This window comes from Diadema setosum, chromosome 8 (assembly GCF_964275005.1).
Source record: "Diadema setosum chromosome 8, eeDiaSeto1, whole genome shotgun sequence".
Classification (NCBI taxonomy): Eukaryota; Metazoa; Echinodermata; class Echinoidea; order Diadematoida; family Diadematidae; genus Diadema; species Diadema setosum.
The window spans coordinates 19,227,339-19,238,507 of NC_092692.1; positions in this window are offsets into that span (position 1 = coordinate 19,227,339).

Here is an 11,169-nt window from a genome sequence, read left to right on the forward strand (position 1 = left end):
GATGTGTGCCTTTGGTTGTAGATGTGCAAGACGCATTTTTCGACAGTACCGGAAAGTACGTTGCCATGGTAACGGCATATTAATGGCAGAAGATAAAGGAAAGATCTTGCGGATTTAACTACTTCCTCAGTTTTTTGACCAAAGCTTATGAAATGTTGTTTTGACCAAAGCTTGTGAAATGTTGTTTGGCGGGGGTATAACCAGTCGCTGTAGCGACATTTCTAGTTTGATATTGTCTATTTCATTGGGCATCCTGATTGAACCTTTCTCTTAATAGTGTACTGCAAAAATATTTCAAGAGTTTTCTTTTATTCGCTCCAAAGTAAAATGCTGAGGCTGCTCATAGTGGTCCCCAATATTTTATATTGTTAACGTGGTGATTAAGGAGATGAACATTTAACAATATGTTTGTTGCCATATAGCATTTCTACTCCAATCACAAACTTTTTTTATGGCCAGTTGAGCCCCATCAACGATGCCTCAAGGAACGTTAGTTTGCAAAAGAATGATGATAGCAAACACAATCAAACACTTGTGTTTCATGTTCTGAATGGGTAGTAATCCGCCAAGAACAAATGGTGAGTAGAAAGCAGTCCTGAGTGATTTCCACTCAGATGCCTTCCAGTAACTTTATCTGTGTGTGGATCGATGGGCATGACTCAGTTCTGTTGGTGGTTTAAAGGTCCTGTTTACCTTTGGGAGCAGTGATTTTGAAAATGTGCAAGATATCACTTTTGATGCATATGTGTAGGTCAGTTGCATCATAAAACATCCTACCATACAACATTGTTGCAAGAAAGCCTAAAATATAAGGAGATATCACTATTTTTCTCATTAAACCATAACTGTAGACGGTCTAGTCTGGAAACATTTCTATTATGACTATTGTTCACATTTTGTGTGTTTAACAATACTTACCATTGATTATATTGTTTTCAATTTTTACATTGGTTGTTTCTAGCCCTAACTCACATTTTAGAACTATTTTGAAGCACTAATGCTGGGTTTTTGTTTCATCTGCAAATGGTAAATTATGCCTTTAATACTGAGTAATTTCTGGTCAAATTCTAGAGCCTTATTCCCTGAGTACAACTGCCTGTTAGAATAATTTGAATCAAACTAAAGTTGAACAAACTTCCTCGTCATGCCCAACAAAGCCCAATGCAGGTGTTTGGCAACAAAGCTAGTGATGATACTATGAACTGGTAAAGATGAAGTGATATTTACTTGGATCACATGATGCAATTCATAGCTGACAGTATTATAGAGAAAGTTTCCTGTTTGTACACCATCTCCATTGCTGTTACATGTTCATATTGTTCCCAACTCTTTACATACAATAGTGTACACAATGATCCTTAGTCATTGAACCATTGCCTTGCATCATTACTTGGGGTCAGATATGGTGTCATGAGCCATGGTTTTGAGCCATAGCCAGAATCCCCAAGTAGAATTCCATGCAGGAGGCCTTGTCCAAAATCTCTGCAGACTGTGCTGTTTGACTGCAACCTTGCATCGTGGGTGCTCCCTGGCCAGTGTGCAACAACGTTTGTGATCTTGAAGTCTGTAGAAGAGATAAGCTGGGTATTGATTGAATACTTTCCTTTCCTGTTTACGTATGCTTGTGCTCGTTGAGCTTTGATGCATGAAAGTTTACGTGGGTGCAGTTAATTCATCCCATGATGCCAGGAAACCCAGCAATCCTGAAGAATGCATCTTGTGCATGTGCTACGTCCTGATTGGTCCTTGGGAATTTGATGAACTGCAAAAGGACACAAAATGCAGCAAAAGAATTCATTTAGAATTCAGTTAGTCTTTTACAGTAGACGTAATAGTCTTCAAAGTCTGTGTATCAAATGCATTTAAGTTTTTTAATGATCACTGCTGATTTGTGATGTTACATTTACAGGATGACCAGTCATGATTGTAAAGACTTCTTAATATTTAAAAAGAAATGAATGTATTACATTTTTAACATGTGTGTATGTTTACTTTTCGTGTTGTGTTAACACAACTTACATTGTATTTATTCACAGTTAACTTAACCTCCCATTTGCAAATGATAATCAACAAACTGATATTGTATTTAAATTTCTTGTGTCTATGTTATATTACAAGTTACACACAAGATGGCATAATGGAGGGAATTATGGGATTCCATTGTATCCTTTGTCATGCTGTTAAAAAAAAAATGAAAATGAAAACAAGGAATTTTACCGTGTGTGCTATGGATATGACAGCCATGCTCAAAATGCTTTGCATACATGCACAATTACAGAAGTGTCAAACCTCAAAGCAGTAAATGAGAAATGTGCAAACTAATGAGCAGCAGAGATGAATGACTTGATTAAAAGAAGATATTGTAAAATTGAAGATATTGATAGATGAATATATTTGACATATGAACAAACCAGAATATGAAAATAGCGATAAGATAAACAAGCACAATTATTAATTTATTAAAAGATGGTAAATTATTGCAAAAAGATTATTTCAAAGTGACAAATATTATTAAAAGATAGAAATATATGATGGAAGGTAATGTATAATATGTAAATGAAAGTTTAGAAGATAAACATATTTCATTAGAGATGAATATAAGCAAGTCTATGTGCGTGTATGGTTGAACGGGTCTTGCTTCTCTCTGAAAGCACAACATCCACCAGCCCATATCCAATTTTCTGTCGCCTGGTGAAAAGCCAGCAATGACCTGGGTCTTCCACCCAGTTTAATGTTTTTCGCTCAAGTCTATGTTGATAATCTGCTGGAGTAGCATTTGATATTTTTGTAAATGTATTTGTGATTTGTAATTTACTATAGTACTAGTACTAATAGAGTCACATACTAACTGGCTCTGAAATTGTTCAAAATGTAGGCCTGGCCTGATATTTATTTAGAGATGAATATAAAACAAGGAATGAATATATTCCCCTCTGGCATGCCATAGGTCATTTCATCAGCTGCTTTGTCTGGGTTTATAAATGAGGCTGCCTCACCCTATCAATGTTTTGCTCTTTGTGATCTTCCCTTATTCAAGTTGTGGGTAGTGTCATGCTCCCTGTACTTCCAGGCATTGTTTGATATTGTCTGTTTCATTGGGGCATCCTGATCAAACTTTTCTCTTAACTCTTCCCTTACCCTGTCAAGATTGTGGTTTGAGTCTGACATTACTTCTTGCTCTTTGTATGTTGGCCCTTTCCACATCGATACATGACTGTATCGAGCCTGAAGTGGGACATGACGAATCCATATTTCCACACACCTAGATCTGGTGTCTCCGTCAAGCTTTAGTGCAAATATTGACATCCAATGGCTGGCTGAAATTTGCAAACTTCTGTAGGCTCAATCCTGAATGAGCAATCACCAAATTGCACACCAAAGTCAAGTCTGCACATTGAACAAGTATGATACTTGTAATGATAGTACATGCAGTAATTTATTACCATTTGCTGCAGTAGAACAGGGCCCATATTTTGACTGTTATGCCCTTAGTTTCTGATGGCATCACTGGTTTACACTGGGATTTGTTCAACAACAACACTCCCAATAACACCAAAGTCCCCATTATTTCATGATGTTTGGGCAAAATGCACCTTGACATCGGCAACATACTCTCTGATGGAGGGAAATCGGTGAGTGCATGGAGATATTTTGGAATACTTTGCTGTGAGAAAAGACCCTGAAATGTGCTGTTGAACACATAGTGTACCATGAAAATGTTTTAAGAGGTTTCTTTTATTTGCTCCAAAGTAAAATGCTGAGGCTGCTCATAGTGGTCCCTAATATCTGACATTGTCAACATGGTGAGTAAGGAGCTATGATCATTTAATATGATCTGTTCTTTGCCATATAGCATGTCTACCCCAATCACAAACTGTTTTATGGCCAATTTAGCCCCACAAACTATACCTCAAGAAACATTTATTTGTAAAAGAATGTTGATAGCAAACACAATCAAACACTTGTGTTTCATATACTGAAGGGGTAGTAATCCACCAGGAACAAATGGTGAATACTGGTAGTAAAGTAGGAGTGGTTTCCACTCTGATGCCGTCCAGTAACTTAATCTGTGTGTGGATCGTGGAGCACGACTCAGTTCTGTTGGTGGCTTCATACTGAGCATTAAACTTCTAGTCAAATTCTAGAGCCTTGTTCCCTGAGTACAACAACTTGTTATGGTAATTTGAATCAAAGCAAAGTTATACAAATTTCCTTGTCATGCCCAACAGAGCACAATGCAGGTGTTTTGCAACAAGCTAGTGATGATACTATGAATGGGTATAAATGAAAGTAATGATGGCCCTTTAACCCCATTCACTGGATTATCAGAACTTTCATCGTACACCTCATCTTTGGGCTGTGGATCACTTTATTGACCTTTCTCTACAACCTTGCCTGGATGCAAGCCCCAGTCACATCCATGCTTGCCATCAAATTGATTTTCAGTTTCTGAGTGCAGGTCTGGCTACTGAATCACAAGCAGCCGTTAACAAGAATGTTGTTAACGGCTGCTTGTGAATGCCTTTGAATGTATTAAAGGGACTGTACAGTACTGGTTGAGGTGGGGATTCAGGTTTATAACGTTCCTAAGTGAGATAATGAGAAACCTCTTATGAAATATGAAGGAGCATGTAATTTTAAGAAGGATTCAATGTTTATTTGATGAAAATTGGTTTTCAAATGGCTGAGATATCCAAAAGAGTGATAATGATAAAAGGCGACAGGCTACTACTTTTATTAGGATCTCTTTGTCTCATCTTGTTTTTTGATATCTCATCCATTCCAACCGTTAAAAGCTAAATCCTCACCTCAACCAGAACTGTGCACACCCTTCAACGTTGGTCGTAACTGGTTTAATCAAAGTGAGCCCTTGTTCCAACTGTTCAGCCTCCTTGACGAATGGTGTCAATAAAATGTTCATGTCGGGCTTACAGGGCACAAACTAAAGGCTGGAAAGCAACACAGTATTATGTTGTAAATTGGATGGTACAAATTCATTGACTACCACTTGCATGGGCCATATAAAGTAGTCAGAGGATTTGAAGACGGGTTCAAGAATGTGCTCTATTTAGGATACAAACAATAACTGTAAGCCTTTCACATGTTCAATGTAGAAAAAAAAAATGACTCCAAAAAAATTTTGTCATCTTCAGTAAATACACACTGATTATTGGCTGTGTGTGAGTAACCCATTATGATATCCTAAGTGTTACATATGTCAAGGTTCTGGTCGAATCCACAACCTGCTGTTTGTCTAACAGTTGTATTCACTAGACTACTTAAATTGCCTAAAATATCTAATGTTCATTTATTTTAGGTGCTGGATCTACATACTTGAGGCATATAGTTTATTATTTAAGATTTGTGCCTATTGTCCTCGTTTGCATAGAAGGGGTGAAGGAAAAGGTATTATATGGATATTCTTAAATCACACAGCTGACAGTATTAAAGAGAATGTTTCCTTATATCATCTCCATTGCTGGTACTTGCTTATGTTGTTCCTGAATCTGTACATTACTTACACAACGATCCTTCTTCATTGAACCATTGCTCTGCGTCATTACTTGTTGTCAGAAATGGTATCATGAGCCATGGTTTCAAGCTGTACCCAGAATCCCCTAGGAGTATTCCATGGAGGAGGTCTTGTCCAAAATCTCTGCAGACTTTGCTGTTTGACAGGATCCCAGCATCATGGGTACTTCCTGGCCAGTAAGCAACCACATTTGTGATCTTTCAGTCTGCAGAGCAGATGAGCTGGGTATTGATGGAATATTTACCCTTCCTGTTCACTATACATGCTCTTGCTCATTGAGCTTTGCTCCGTGAGAGTTACATGGGTGCAATCAATGCATCCCCAGATCCTAGGAAACCCAGCAATCCTGAAGAAGGCCGCTTGTCCATCATGTGCTGTCTCCCAATGGGTCCTTGGGAATTTGATGAACTGCAATGGGACTTAAAATGCAACAAAAGAATTCCAGTTGGTCTATTATAGTAGATCCAATAGTCTTCAAAGTGTGCGTAACAAACGCATATGATTCAGTATATGAAACACACTTGTTCATTTATTTAGGTGCTGGATCTGCATACTTGAGGCATATAGTTTATTAGTTAAGATTTGAGCCTATTTGCCTCGTTTGCATAGAAGGGGTTAAGGAAAAGGTATTATATGGATATTCTTAAATCACATAGCTGACAGTATTAAAGAGAATGTTTCCTTATATCATCTCCATTGCTGGTATTTGCTTATGTTGTTCCTGAATCTTTACATTACTTACACAACAATCCTTCTTCATTGAATAATAATAATAATAATAATTGCATTTATATGGCGCTTCATACTGACGTTTCTAAGCGCACTTTGCTACTCATACAAATAGATTAGAAAACACAACATTAACAAAATCAGCGTTAACAGTAACAAAAGAAGAAGAAAGAAAAGAAAAGAAAAGAAAAATACATGTGATACAATGGTACAATAATTGATAACTGTGTGCGCCTCCAGGAGAAAAAAAAAAAAATTACAACTGATTAAACAGGTGAGTTTTAAGAAGAATTTTAAATGATTCGACAGATGAGGCATTCTGAATATACAGAGGGAGTTTATTCCAAAGAGTGGGAGCAATGGAAGAGAAGGCTCGGTCACCATAACGGGTTTTTGTACGTGGGCCATGAAGTAATTGGAGAGAGGAAGATGAACGGAGGGGTCTGGCAGAAGAGGAGGAGCAGAGAGAGACTAGGTTTTGAAGATATATGGGTGCAAGATTACGTGTAATTTTGTACGTCAGAAGTAGGATCTTGAAAGTAATACGGGAATGGACTGGAAGCCAATGTAGTGAGCGGAGAACAGGAGATATATGGTCATGTCTCCTACTAAGGGAGACTACTCTAGCGGCTGAATTTTGGATACGTTGGAGAGGGGATATGTGAGAAAGAGGGAGGCCGGCAAGGAGGGAGTTGCAGTAGTCCAGATAGGAGGAGACGAAGGCATGGACAAGCCACTCAGCTGATGATTGATCAAGCAGACGCCTGATCTTCCCTATTTTGAAAATACCCCATGATGCAGACTTACAAATGTTAGTGATATGGTGTTTAAGAGTTAAGTGTTTGTCCAAAGTAAAGCCAAGGTCTCTAACACAGTCAGAGACTTTAATAATCCCATCCCGAGTAGTTAGATCTGGTAGAGGAACTGTGCTCCTAAACTGTGATGAGAAATGGATGAGTTCAGACTTGTCTTCGTTCAGACGGAGTCTGTTGGCAGTGGACCAGGCTTTGATGTCGTTGAGACATTCTCTCAGTGAATTAACAGCAGCAATCCTATCGTCAGGTGACATAGTTATGTAAATTTGAGTGTCGTCAGCATACATAGCGTAGTTGACTCCATGACGACAATTGACTCCATGATGACAATTGATGATTCTGGTGAGTGGACCTGTATAGAGGAGAAAAAGAAGGGGGCCGGCAACGGATCCTTGCGGAACTCCGCAGCTGATAGGACTAGGACGTGAACAGGTCCCATTGATTATCGCCCTCTGTGTGCGATCTTGAAGATATGTCTTGATCCATTGGATGGCAGTGCCTGTGATGGAGTAGTCATTACTAAGTCGTTGTAGTAGCAACGTGTTGTCGAGCGTGTCAAATGCAGCCGAATAGTCAAGAAGAAGAAGAGCAGCCTCATTGCCCTTGTCGACAGCAAGAAGGAGATCGTTGAGCACTTTCAGCAAGGCAGTTTCTGTTGAATGGAGGTTGCGGTATGCTGACTGGTTTGTAGGAAGCAGATGATTACTGTCAACATAAGACATTAACTGTGTAGAGTTAATCCTTTCAATCCTCTTACTCACAAATGGCAGATTGGCTCTGCGTCATTGCTCTGCGTCATTACTTGTTGTCGTAAATGGTATCATGAGCCATGGTTTCAAGCTGTACCCAGAATCCCCTAGGAGTATTCCATGGAGGAGGTCTTGTCCAAAATCTCTGCAGACTTTGCTGTTTGACAGGATCCCAGCATCATGGGTACTTCCTGGCCAGTAAGCGACCACATTTGTGATCTTTAAGTCTGCAGAGCGGATGAGCTGGGTATTGATGGAATACTTACCCTTCCTGTTCACATATACATGCTCTTGCTCATTGAGCTTTGCTCCGTGAGAGTTACATGGGTGCAATCAATGCATCCCCAGATCCTAGGAAACCCAGCAATCCTGAAGAAGGCCGCTTGTCCATCATATGCTCTCTCCCAGTGGGTCCTTGGGAATTTGATGAACTGCAATGGGTCTTAAAATGCAACAAAAGAATTCCAGTTGGTCATGTATAGTAGATCCAATAGTCTTCAAAGTGTGCGTAACAAACGCATATGATTCAGTATATGAAAAACACTTGTTCATTTATTTTAGGTGCTGGATCTGCATACTTGAGGCATATAGTTTATTAGTTAAGATTTGTGCCTATTTTCCTCGTTTGCATAGAAGGGGTTAAGGAAAAGGTATTATATGGATATTCTTAAATCACAAAGCTGACAGTATTAGAGAGAATGTTTCCTTATATCATCTCCATTGTTGGTACTTGCTTATGTTGTTCCTGAATCTTTACATTACATACACAACGATCCTTCTTCATTGAACCGTTGCTCTGTGCCATTACTTGTTGTCAGAAATGGTATCATGAGCCATGGTTTCAAGCTGTACCCAGAATCCCCTAGGAGTATTCCATGGAGGAGGTCTTGTCCAAAATCTCTGCAGACTTTGCTGTTTGACAGGATCCCATCATCATGGGTACTTCCTGGCCGGCAAGCGACCACATTGACGATCTTTAAGTCTGCAGAACGGATGAGCTGGGTATTGATGGAATACTTTCCCTTCCTGTTCAAATATGCCAGTACATGCTCTTGCTCATTGAGCTTTGCTCTGTGAGAGTTACATGGGTGCAATCAATGCATCCCCAGATCCTAGGAAACCCAGCAATCCTGAAGAAGGCCGCTTGTCCATCATGTGCTGTCTCCCAGTGGGTCCTTGGGAATTAGATGAACTGCAATGGGGCATAAAATGCAACAAAAGAATTCCAGTTAGTCGTATACAGTAGATCCAATAGTCTTTAAAGTGTGTGTAACAAACGCAAATGATAATTTTTTTTTTTTTTATGATCTCTGTTGATTTTTGATGTTACATTTCCGGGATTTCCAGTCATTAAGATAAAAAATAATGTAGATGCCTGCAGAGACTTTTTGATATATGAAAAAAAAAATAATTCATTAAATTTTTAACATGTGTGTTAAACACAACTTACATTAAATATTCAAAGTTAACATATCCTCCCATTTGCAAATGATAATCAACAAACTAATATTGTATTTAAATTTCTTGTGTCTATGTTATATTACAAGTTACACACAAGAAGGCATAATGGAAGGAATTATGAAATTCCATTGTTTCCTTTGTCATGTTAAAAAATATGAAAATGAAAAGAAGAATTTGACCGAGTATGCTGTGGAGTTTACAGCGATGCTCAAAATGCTATGCATACATGCACAACTACAGAAGTGTCAAAGCTGGAAGCAGTAAATGAGAAATGTGAGAACAAATCATTAGTAATCAACAACAAAGATAGTTAAAGTAGGTTAATAGAAGAAAATTTTGAAAATTTGAATATAGTGAAGAGATTAATGTATTTGACAGAAGAGTAAACCAAAAACACAAAAATAGTGATAAGATGAACAAGTGCAATGATGAATATATTAAAAGATGGTATATGATTAAAAAAAGATTATTTCTATGTGACAAATGTTATTAGAAGATAGAAATATATGATGGAAGATAATATATAATATGTAAATGAAAGTTTAGAAGATAAACATATTCCATACGAGATAAATAAAAGCAAGTCTATGTGCGTGTATGGTTTTACGGGACTTTCTTCTCTGTGAAATCACAACATCCACCAGCCCATATCCATATTTCTGCTACCTGGTGAAAAGCCAGCAATGACCTAGGTCTTCACCCAGTTTAAGGATTTTTGGCTCCAGTCTTTGCTGATAATCTACTGGAGTAGATTTTGCAATTTTTGTAGATGTATTTGTGATTTGTATTTACTATAGTACCAGCACTAGTAGAGTCCAGGCCTCGAAATAGGATTTTGGAGGGGCAAGGCCATTTAGAAAAGGGCACTTTTTCCAAGAGGCCAGGGCACTTAGGTCAGTCAGAGGGGCACCAAGGCCACATTGGAAAGGGCATGTTGGGTGTTTATACGTGATGTGAATGCCCCATAAGAGCTGTATGCTATCAACCGTGCTGCTACACTCCTGCAGCGCACGCACGCATAAGATCTCTCCACAGCAGACGATGTTAGGCAGTAGGCCATACGCAATACGATGTAGGTTCTGTAATACAGTACGTTCTCAACGCGTACGCCGCGCTCGCTTTGGAGCACTTCCGGCGCCATTTTGCTTTGAGCATGCGGGCATGAATGCATGCAGAGCGAGAGAGATGGCAATGCTCGCAGCCGTCTGACAGGCCTGGCATTTTTTTAGCATGGCTTGGGACCACTTGCTCCGGCCCGCTGCTGCCTAGCTAGTAACTCTATGGCCGCTGCGCTGCGGAGGCAGTCGGGGCGGTAAAAGCCGGTCGGGCGTACATGTACGTAGACTTCTACACGTCATCTCCTATCTCGGAAAGATACTTTGAGTTTGAATCAGATATATTGGGATGCGAGTGAACTGAAGGTATGATATTTGAGATCAGGAAAGTTGTTCAAGCTTATTAAAGTGTAGACTTTGAGAAAGGGCATATTATACGTCATAAATAATAACTTTCATTCTAAAAGGGCACCACAGCCACAAGAAAAAGGGCACATTTTTTTTTGGCCGTAACTTTGATCAAGGAAAAAAAGGCATTGCGGCCAACGAGAGGGGCACCGACGGCCATCTCCATCGGTGGCCGTTGGTTAATTCGAGGCCTGAGAGTCACATACTAAATAGCTCTGAAAATTTTCAAGATGTAGGCCTGGCCTGATATTTCAAAAGATAAGTATATTCAGAGATGAACATAAAACAAGGAAGGAATATATTCCCCTCTGGCATGCCATAGGTCATTTCGTCTGCTGCTCTGTCTGGGTTTATTAGTAAGGCTGTGCCTCAACCTATTAATGTTTGTTTCAGAGTGAGCCATTTTTGGTCTTCCTGAT